The sequence below is a fragment of the Pinus tabuliformis genome, chromosome X, assembly GCF_031772625.1.
Source record: "Pinus tabuliformis cultivar Carrire ecotype Pingquan chromosome X, CPIR1, whole genome shotgun sequence".
Taxonomy (NCBI): domain Eukaryota; kingdom Viridiplantae; phylum Streptophyta; class Pinopsida; order Pinales; family Pinaceae; genus Pinus; species Pinus tabuliformis.
In genome coordinates, this window is record NC_142308.1 from 1,169,829,197 (window position 1) to 1,169,839,808 (window position 10,612).

A 10,612-nucleotide genomic window follows, 5' to 3' on the forward strand; every position below is an offset into this window, starting at 1 on the left:
AGAGGACCTCCAATTGAGGAAATTACTAGGGAGCTCCAAAAAGTTAAGCTCCCATAGTTTGCTAGAGGTCGTGCCAGTGAACGTGCAGAAGCTTGGTTAGAAGGAATGAGAAGGTGCTTCACACTAAGGGATTATATTTCCAATTCAAAAGCTAAAATAACAATATTCCAACTCAGAGATAGTGCTCTAAATTGGTGGGGTAACTTAGAGCATCAACTACACCTCACTCTGGACACAGTTACTTGGGATTTATTTGAGGAGAGATTCAGGAAAAAGTACCTACTAGCATATTATGAAGAACAACAGGTAGGAGCCTTCCATGCCTTGGTACAGGGAAATTGTACGGTAGAATAATATGAAATTAGATTCATGGAATTGGTCAAGTATGTCTCCTACATGGATACTAACCAGCGCCAAGTAGATCGTTTTATTTATGGATTGAACCCTAAGATTAGGGCAATGGTGCAGATGTGGAAACCATCCTTAGTTGCAGAAGTTGTGGAACATGCTCGTTATGTCGAAGAACACTTAGACTTAAAGGGTGGAAACAAAACCATTTTTCCACGCCAACCAAGGTTTATGGGGAAGGCCCCTTGTACCTTCCCCAGGGGAGGAAGTTTGAGGCCACCACCATATGGAAACAGGGTTGTACCCAGAGCACCGACAGTGGGGATTTCAATGGTTACTAGTGCAGCTTCACCCGCAACTTCAAGGGCACATGAAAATCAAGGTCATACGTGAGGAGCAACAAGTAGGGGTAGGGGTCCCAAGGGAAGGAACTCTTTCCAAAGAACTCCACAACATTCGGTTCAAGGTCTACCACGCATCACTTGTTGGGGATGCAGGGGACCTCATTACCAGTGTGACTGCCCTGAGTTACAAACTGGTAACAACTATAGAGAAGGAAAAGCACCAATGGGGGAGGCAAGTAGCCACCATCGAATCTATGCAGCAGTTGATAACCAGCAAGTTGAACACCAGACTGTTGTGGTAGAAACCTCAGGTATGATAAACAAAGTAAAAGTTAAAAAAAAAATGATTCAAGTGCTACAGATAATTTCATTTCACCAGTTGCATTAGAAAAATGTGGGTTGGTAGCCTATGAGCACAATGACTTTAAGCAAGTTGAGATGGCTTCTAGGATAAAACAAGCAGTAGGACCTAGTGTTGACCAATGTCAGGTAAACCTCAGGGTGTGTATGACTAAGTTGAAGGCATACATCATAGCATTGGGGACGTATGATGTAATTATTGGAATGGACTGGCTAGAAGCTCATCGAGCTTTGGTAGACTGTTTCAAGAAGAAGTTGATTTGTTTAGATGATGAAGGTAGGCCAATTGAGATTTTTGGAATCAAGAGAGGAGTGTTGCTATGATTCATATCCAGGATGAAGGTAAAATGTTTTCTCTGTCAAGGTTGCAAGCTATATGTGGTCGAGACTGTAAGTGACCAGAAAGGACCCTCCCTAGATCAACACCCAATTTTGTTAGAATTCAAGGATGTTTTTCCTAAGGAATTTCCTGGATTACCTCCTATAAGGGAGATTGATTTCAAAATCGACCTAAAACCTGGTGCAAAACCAATATCTAAGACACCCTATAGGATGACAACTCCGGAACTTTGTGAGTTGCAGATGCAGTTAAAAGAGCTCCTAGACTTGGGATTTATCAGACCTAGTATTTCATCTTGGGGTGCACCAGTGATTTTTGTCAAGAAGAAGGATGGTTCCTTATGGCTATGCATAGATTATAGGGACTTGAATAGAGCCACAATAAAGAATAGGTACCTGATACCTCGAATAGATGACCTATTTGATCAAATGAAGGGAGCAATAGTTTTCTCAAAGATTGATCTACGATCTGGATACCACCAATTGAGGATTAAGGAAGAGGACATCTCAAAAACTACATTTCGAACTCAGTTTGGGCACTATGAGTTCGTAGTTGTTCCATTTGGTTTGACCAATGCACCAGCAGTATTCATGAGCCTCATGAATGGTGTGTTCAAGAAGTATTTGGACCAATTTGTGCAAGTCTTTCTGGATGACATTCTTGTGTATTCCAAGAATGAAAAGGAGCATGAAAAGCACCTAAGGGTTGTATTAACTTTCTTAAGGGAAAATCAATTGCATGGAAAATTGTCAAAATGTTCCTTCTTTTAGAAGAAAGTTCATTACCTTGGGCACATCATTTCAGGAGAAGGGATTTCAATTGACCCGGAAAAGGTGAAGGCCATAATGGATTGGCTAGTACCGAAAAATGCTCATGAGGTGCATAGTTTTATGGGGCTAGCAGGGTATTATCGCAGGTTTGTGGAAGGGTTTTCGAGGATTGCAAAACCCATCACCACATTACACCAAAAGGGGGTCAGGTATGAATGGGCATATGAATGTGACATTCCCTTCACAAAACTAAAGAGGTTACTAACTAGTGCATCGATCCTTTGAGTACCAGACATGGAAAAAGACTCCAATGTCTGCACCGATGCTTAGAAGCAAGGATTGGGTGTAGTATTAATGCAAGAAGGTGGATTAATAGCTTATGCATCTAGAAATTTGAAGAAACATGAAGAGTTGTATGCTACCCATGACTTAGAATTAGCAGCAATGATGTTAGCTTTGAAACTGTGGAGACACTACCTTGTTGGGAGAAGATTTGAGTTAAGAACAGATCATCAAAGCCTGAAGCATCTCTTCACTCAAAGGGATTTGAATGCTAAACAAAGGCAGTGGAGAAAATTCATGAGTGAGTATGATTTTGAGATATCATACATCAAGGAAAAGGAGAATGTGGTGGTTGATGCACTAAGCAGGAGACCATGAACCTTCTCCCTAGTAGCCTTAAAGGTAAATTTGAGGGAATGTGTGTTGGAGAAAATCTTTGAAGATAGTTGGTATCTAAAGGTTATCTCAACACTCCAGAGTGGGAAGCAGATAGAACCAAAGTTTGAGGGATATGTCCTTGAACCAGATGTACTATTGATATTTCAAGGGAGAATGTACATACCTAAGGAAGGGGTTATAAGAAGGACCATCCTTAAAGAGTCACATAGAGCACTCTATTGTGCACATCCTAGAGTGAAGAAGATGTACGCAGACATGAAGAAACTCTTCTTTTGGGTAGGCATGAAGGACGACATAGTCCAGTTTGTCACCAAATGTCTTGAACGTCAACAAGTGAAAGTTGATCATCGCCATCCAGCAGGACTCCTACAACCACATGACATCCCTATGTCTAAATGGGAGGTAATTTCTATGGATTTTATTGTGGGTTTGTCACTCGCGTCCCAGAGGCACAATGCTATATTGGTTATAGTTGATAAATTGACCAAAAGTTCCCATTTCATTCCAGTAAGAGACATATACGATGTTACTGATGTGGCACGAGTTTTTATAAGTGAAGTTATTCAACTACACGAGTTACCCACAAAGATCATTTCTGATAGAGACTCTCGATTTACATCTAGGTTTTGGACAAGTTTGCAGTCAGCACTAGGGACTCAATTGAACCTGAGCACTGCATGTCATCCAGAAATAGATGGGCAGACTAAAAGAGTAAATCAGGTTATGGAAAACATGCTTAGGATGTACGTCATGGATAATCAGACTCAGTGGGAAAGGTACTTACCATTGGTAGAGTTTTCCTATAATAACAGTTACCACAGTTCAATCGGGATGCCCCCTTATCAAGCTCTATATGGAAGGTCATGTAGGACGCCATTGAGTTGGGAAAAGTTGGAGGATTGAGTAATAGTTGGGCCAGAATTAGTTCAAGAAATGGAGGAACAAGTAAAACAGATTCGACAAAGTTTAAAGGAAGCTCAAGATAGACAGATGAGTTATGTTGATTCACATAGGATTGATCACAATTATGAAGTAGGGGACCAAGTTTTTATTCGTATCCAACCCAACAAAAGAACCATTCGGTTTGGGAAAGGGACGAAGTTGTCACCTCGATTCATAAGACCTTTTAGGATCAAGGAGAAGATTGGACCAGTTTCCTATCATCTTGTACTGCCACCCCATTTGCATAAAACTCATGATTTTTTTCTTGTATCTATTTTATGAAATTATGTTTTTGATGAATCTCACAAACTGGATTGGAGGAAATTGCAGGTCTCGGACATGGGAACCATAGTAGTCAAACCATTACGCATATTGTACCGTAGAGTTCGGCAGCTTAGATGTCGCATGGTGGACCAGGTTAAGGTCCAGTGGGACAAGTATAGCCTAGGATCTGCTACCTGGGAGGATGCAGAGACTATACGTCGTGACTACCCCTCACTTTTCAAGCATCTGTGATGCCCATTTTGACTTAGATAGCTACCTATGTTGAGGCTCTATTTTACAGTTCCATGTTATTTATTTATGAATGCTATGTAATATTGATGCATTTAGTTGGACATGTGAAACTACTTATATGAATCATTAGATGGATTTGGTATTGATGATGGAAATGTTTGATGTATGGCCTAATGTATGACTTACTTGGTGATGAATTATCTAGTGCATGACTTATCAGAATTATTGTTGTTTCATGTATGGCTCAAGTGGATATGATTTATTTAATGAATGACACGGTGAAATTATGATTTATTTCCAGTATGAACTGCAAGACTGACACGTGGGTACTAGACTTAATAACATGATGTTTAAGATCGCTTATCTATATATATCTTGTTGTTATATAATTGCATGAATGAGAGCTAACCCGTAGATTGGAAAGAACTATATGATAGCCAAGATGTACTCTTCCATTGGGGGAAGGTCGATACTTCTCATGAGGAAAGGTATAATGTACATTTTTCTATTACATTTTGTATCCACTGGATATGCACTCTTATGACATGGGTAAAATATGAATGACAGGTGACAAGACTACCTGACTAGAGTATTCGATGACAAGTATCCAACCAGCGTTGTAGTGTGGTCCATATTAGGGCGTTGACCCTAGTTGTGAGGAGGGGTGGAGGTATTTCCCACCGTGTAATCTCCAAACCTAGAATCGTGGGAGGGCAGTGGTGGACACGCTCCCCTAGATGTGTGATGACGATTGTGTTATGAAACCAGCTCAAGAAAAGATAGAAAAGAGAGATCAACGCCTTAGAATTCAGCCTCTTCGAGGGGGCAACCTCCTTTACATTACATAAATGAACAATTCTTGGATGATACAAATGAAATACCTCCTTTCTATATATAGGAGTCTAAGTGGTCCCAATACAATCAAAGCCTACATAACAATAATATTGTAGGGCACAACAGTAACAATGGTGGGCTTCTATGTGGCATAATAGTAACAATATGGGCACTACATGGGTACATCAATATAATAAGTGGGTTATACTAATAACAATAAGGGGTTACACAAGTAGTATAGGGGCCTAACATGCCCCTCTCCTTCAAAAAGCGTTGTCCTCAACGCTTGAGTAGTTCTTGATGCTTCTATATAAAATTCTTGTCCTCCCATGTGGAATATTCAGCGGGTAAGTTCTTCCACTTGATGAGATACTCTAAAATTGATCGATTTCGTAGCTGTCGGGTTCTTGTTTCTGTGACTGCTCCAGGTTCCAATATGATTTTTCCTTCCTCTTCAATTTCTAGCAATATTGCTTGAATTGGGATCTTTTGCAACTTTTGAATAAGTGGCCATACTTCTTCGTTCTTCCTCCATTCATCTGTTGCTTCGTTATCCAATTTGGTTGGATAATATAAATAGCACAAAACAATGCTTCCACATCCTCATCCTTGAAGCGTCTTCCCATTCGGTAAGGTCGCCATTTTTTAAGTGCATGTAGTATTGCCAACATTTCCTTCTCATAAATAGCTTGCGTGAGATGTAGCAGTAAAAATACCCAATCACTCACATCAAAACATTTTTCACTACGATGTTGATCTATCTGTTGTTTCATTTGATTTTGCACTGAAGTGGCGTTATCCTTTAAAAGTTGGAGAACTTGTTGTTGATGCTCGATATGATCTTTCTCTACTTGAACCTTTTTCTTCTTGATATGTCCTTCTATCTTTTGAGGAGTGGTAATTTCTTCCAGTCCTTTACAAGATATGGTCGGATTCATTTCTTGATGCTTGATGTGATCTTTCACTTCTTGAACATTTTTCTTCTTGATGTGTCCTTCTATCTTGATAGTTTGAGGAGTGGTAATTTCATCCATTGAATTGCAAGATATGGTTGGATTCATTTCTTCTTTCTCAATGTGATCTTTCACTTCTTGCACCTTTTTCTTCTTGATATGTCCTTCTATCTTGAGAGTTTGAGGAGTGGTAATTCTTGCCAATGCTTTACAAGATATGGTCTGATTCATTTCTTCTTTCTCTGGGGTGGTGTCCTGACGTATATCCTCTTCTTTTGATGTTTCTTGATCCTTTTCTTCCTCCTCTTCATATTCTATGTAAAATAATTTCTTCTCAGCACACCTATGACCTTTAGTGCATTTGCTATCACAATTGTAACAAAGCCCTTTTTCTCTTTTTTCTTCCAATTGTTGTGGTGTAACCCTTGTAGGTTGTGGAAAGCTGGGAGAAACAACACTTCCATCTTTATAGTTGTGAGGGGTATGCTTCCTGGTTTCCATAATTTTGCTTTCCATTATGTCACAAAGCCCTTTTACTCTTTCCAATTGTTGTGGTGTTGCTCTAAAGAAGGTGTTGCTCTTTATATCCTCATAATGTGCTATCATTTCCTCCGTGAAAATTGACCACGTAACAAGTTTTTTACGAGAACAAAGCCCTTTGTACCATAAAAATTGATCTGGTTCTAAATATGAAGATGCAATACATACCTTTTGTAACACTTGTACACCATGTATATCAAAATATTGCTCCATCTGAAGTATCCAGTTTACCGGATCCTTGCCATCAAACTTCCTCATCTTGCTTTTTCTTGATTTTAGGAGCTCTACCTTGAAACGACTGTAACTCTGTACTTTCGGATCTTTAAGTTCTGAACTTGTGACCTGTAGTAGCCCTCTGTGTCCTCTCTCCAATGCCACAAGTCTGATCCAAATTGGATTCTCCAAGAAAACGTTATGCACAATCTCCCGCAGTGACCTGATTATAGACTAGTTCAGTAGAGCGAACTTGTATGAATTGCCACGTGTCACTGTTTCAACCTTTGACTCTGCAAAATATATAAACCGAAACTACAGTCCGTCCTCTTTCTGTACCTTCTTACGAAATTTCAATCAGATGCTCAGAAAGAAAGTTATGACGATTTTCCCCAGGTCACCTGTTTTGAGTGTAATTCAGGAGTCTGCAAAAAGACAAACTTCCACAGATCATATCTCCGAAAATATCGCGCGAAAAGATCTGAAATTCGAACCCAAGGTTCAGCGCCAATTCTTCTCAAATGGGTTTCTTTTGCGACTTCTGAAACGGCACAGAAAAAAAGTTATAGCGAAAATTCCACGATGACCTGTTTGGAGCAGCGAAACCCTAGAATTCAAAGCTCTGATACCAAATGTTATGAAACCAGCTCAAGAAAAGATAGAAAAGAGAGATCAACGCCTTAGAATTCAGCCTCTTCGAGGGGGCAACCTCCTTTACATTACATAAATGAACAATTCTTGGATGATACAAATGAAATACCTCCTTTCTATATATAGGAGTCTAAGTGGTCCCAATACAATCAAAGCCTACATAACAATAATATTGTAGGGCACAACAGTAACAATGGTGGGCTTCTATGTGGCATAATAGTAACAATATGGGCACTACATGGGTACATCAATATAATAAGTGGGTTATACTAATAACAATAAGGGGTTACACTAGTAGTATAGGGGCCTAACAGATTGCCAGTTGCTTCTCGGGAAGTTAGGTCGATATAGTCAACGCTTCTGCCATATTGGTTTTATTAGTGGTTAGATTGGTATAGTCGATGCCACCGTATATAGCAGTAGAGGATGGATAGGGTGGGAATGGAAGTAGGTCAGGAAGGATAGGAGGATATAGATCAGTTGGAGACTCTTGATGGAACGCGATGTCATTGTCTGACTTATCAAATTTTACTACTATAACTCTCTCTCTATTTTGTTATGCCTTATTGCCAAACTGCTTCGAACTCCTTGTATCTTTTACACTCTAACTTCAGGATGAAGTTTTCTGAAGGAGGAGTGTATGTAATGCCCTACTTAATCTTATCATGCAAATTTTACTAGTGTTTAAATTTCCTTAAAATATTGACTTATAATTATCAAGAAATATTGGTACATACCTACATTGGTGAAATTGTAAATTTATTATTGATATAAATCTTGTTATTATTCAATTCCCAACGTACCTCCTCAAATTTAAATTTTGATAGGATATGGTCTCCTTCCATAAATTCCAATTTAAATATCCATATCCCCAAAATGTCCTCTCAAATTTACTTGGGAGAAGAGATGGTCCTCCCCAATTAATTACCAAATTATATATTCATATCTCATCCCCAAAATGTCCTCTCAAATTTACTTGGGGGAAGACATGGTCCTCTCCAATTAAGTACCAAATTATATATTCATATCTCATCCCCAAATTTTCCTCTCAAATTTACTTGGGAGAAGACATGGTCCTCTCCAATTAATTACCAAATTATATATTCATTTCTCATCTCCAAAATGTCCTCTCAAATTTACCTGGGAGAAGACATGGTCCTCTCCAATTAATTACCAAATTATATAATCATATCTCATCTCCAAAATGTCCTCTCAAATTTACTTGGGAGAAGATAAGTCAAATGTAAGGATTAGTGGGTAGTTATGACATTAATGATAGGTGGTTGAGGTGGAGAAGAGAAGGGGGCATAAAAGGGGAAGGATGATGGGAGAAGAGGGGATCCTTGGTCTTGGTTTTGGTTTTGGTTGTGGTTGTGGTTTTGGAGGATTTTGTTTTGAGAGGAAGGTGGAGAAAAGAGAAGGGAGAGAAGGAGAGTATTTGTTTAACTTGGACACACTACATCTAGTTGAACTTGGGCTTGGAGGGCTAGGGAATTTGTGGAGGTTTCCTGGGCTAGGAAATACTTCCTAGTTGGCTGGGAGGTAAATCCAGTCGGTAGTCAAGAGGAGCATCCCAGTAGGATTAGGAACTCAGGGGCATCTCAACTAGGCTATCGGAACAGGTATTCCTATGTTTATAGATTACTCATGTAAGGGATTGAAATGAAATGCATACTATTTAATTGTGGGAAATAAATTTTAATGATAAATTATCATCGATTAAATTTTTAGTTAGAAATAAGTTATTTTCCGTTTCATTGTATTTAAAATTAGAGAAATTTAGTTTTTGTTAGAGGACCCTAGGATGGAGCCTCAAAATTCACCCCCTCCAACAATATGTCCCAAATACACTAATGAGGTCTTTCCAAATTCACATTTAGACATCTTTAGAAACAACTTTTCTTTCTTTAAGACAGCTAAGAGTTTCCTAGCATGTTAGACATGTTCTTCACGGGTTTTACTGAATATCAATATGTCATCTAACTAGAAAATCACAAAATCATCAAGAAGAGGCCTTAAGACAGCATTCATAACTCTCATGAATGTTGCAGGAGCATTACAAAGACAAAAAGGCATAACTAACCATTCAAACAAATCTTGATTTGTTTTGAAGGTTTTCTTCCATATGTCTCCTTCAGCAATCCTAATCTAATGATAGCCACTTCTCAAGTCCAACTTAGTGAAATACACAACATCTTTCAACTGATCAAGAAAATCATCAATTCAAGGAAGAGGGTAACAATTTTTTACTGTAATCTTGTTCAAGGCTTTAAAATATACACACATGCACCATGTACCATCTTTCTTTGGTACTAAAACAATATGTGACCCACATGGTGATGTGCTTAGTTTTATGACCCTTTTATCAAGCAACTCTTGGATTTGTTTCTTGATTTCTGCATTCTCCATGACTAACATCTTGTACATGCCAATGTTTGGAAGAGGACAATCTTGTTGCAATTGGATCTCATGTTGGATTCCTCGTTTAGGAGGCAATCCTTTGGTTTCCTAAAACATCTCATCATAGGTGTTAACAGCCTCATATAAATCAAATTAAAACTTTGCATCACATCCTTTGAAGGCTTCATTTTCAACGTTCTCTTTTGGTTTAATCATCAAGAGTACAAAGTTCTTACTAGCATTAACAAGCCTCTTCATTTGTTTAGAATTCACAAGTGATAAATTCAACTTCTTGCTATATGCTCTAACAATGTACTCAACCCCATCCTTAAACAAGCGATATTTGTTCTCATGGCGATGAAAGATGGCTCCCTTATCATATAGATATGGGATTCCCAAAACAATACCACAATTTCAAGTGGAATGACATCAAGCTATACCTCATCTATAAAACTTGTATTGATGGCAAATCTCAATTTACACCTTTTTATCACATGCAATTTTGAATTGTCACATATCCATCCTAAAGCATAAGGTTTAGGATGTGGAGTGGTTTCCAAATTCAATTTATTAACAATGTCTTTTGAAATAAGTTTTTCTTGTGATCGACTATCAAATAATGTATCTATCTTGTTATGTTTTGAAATGACACTAATGTGGAAAAGCTTTATTCTTTATTTTTCATGTTGAGTTTCATTGAGGCTGCTTGAAGAACTAGTA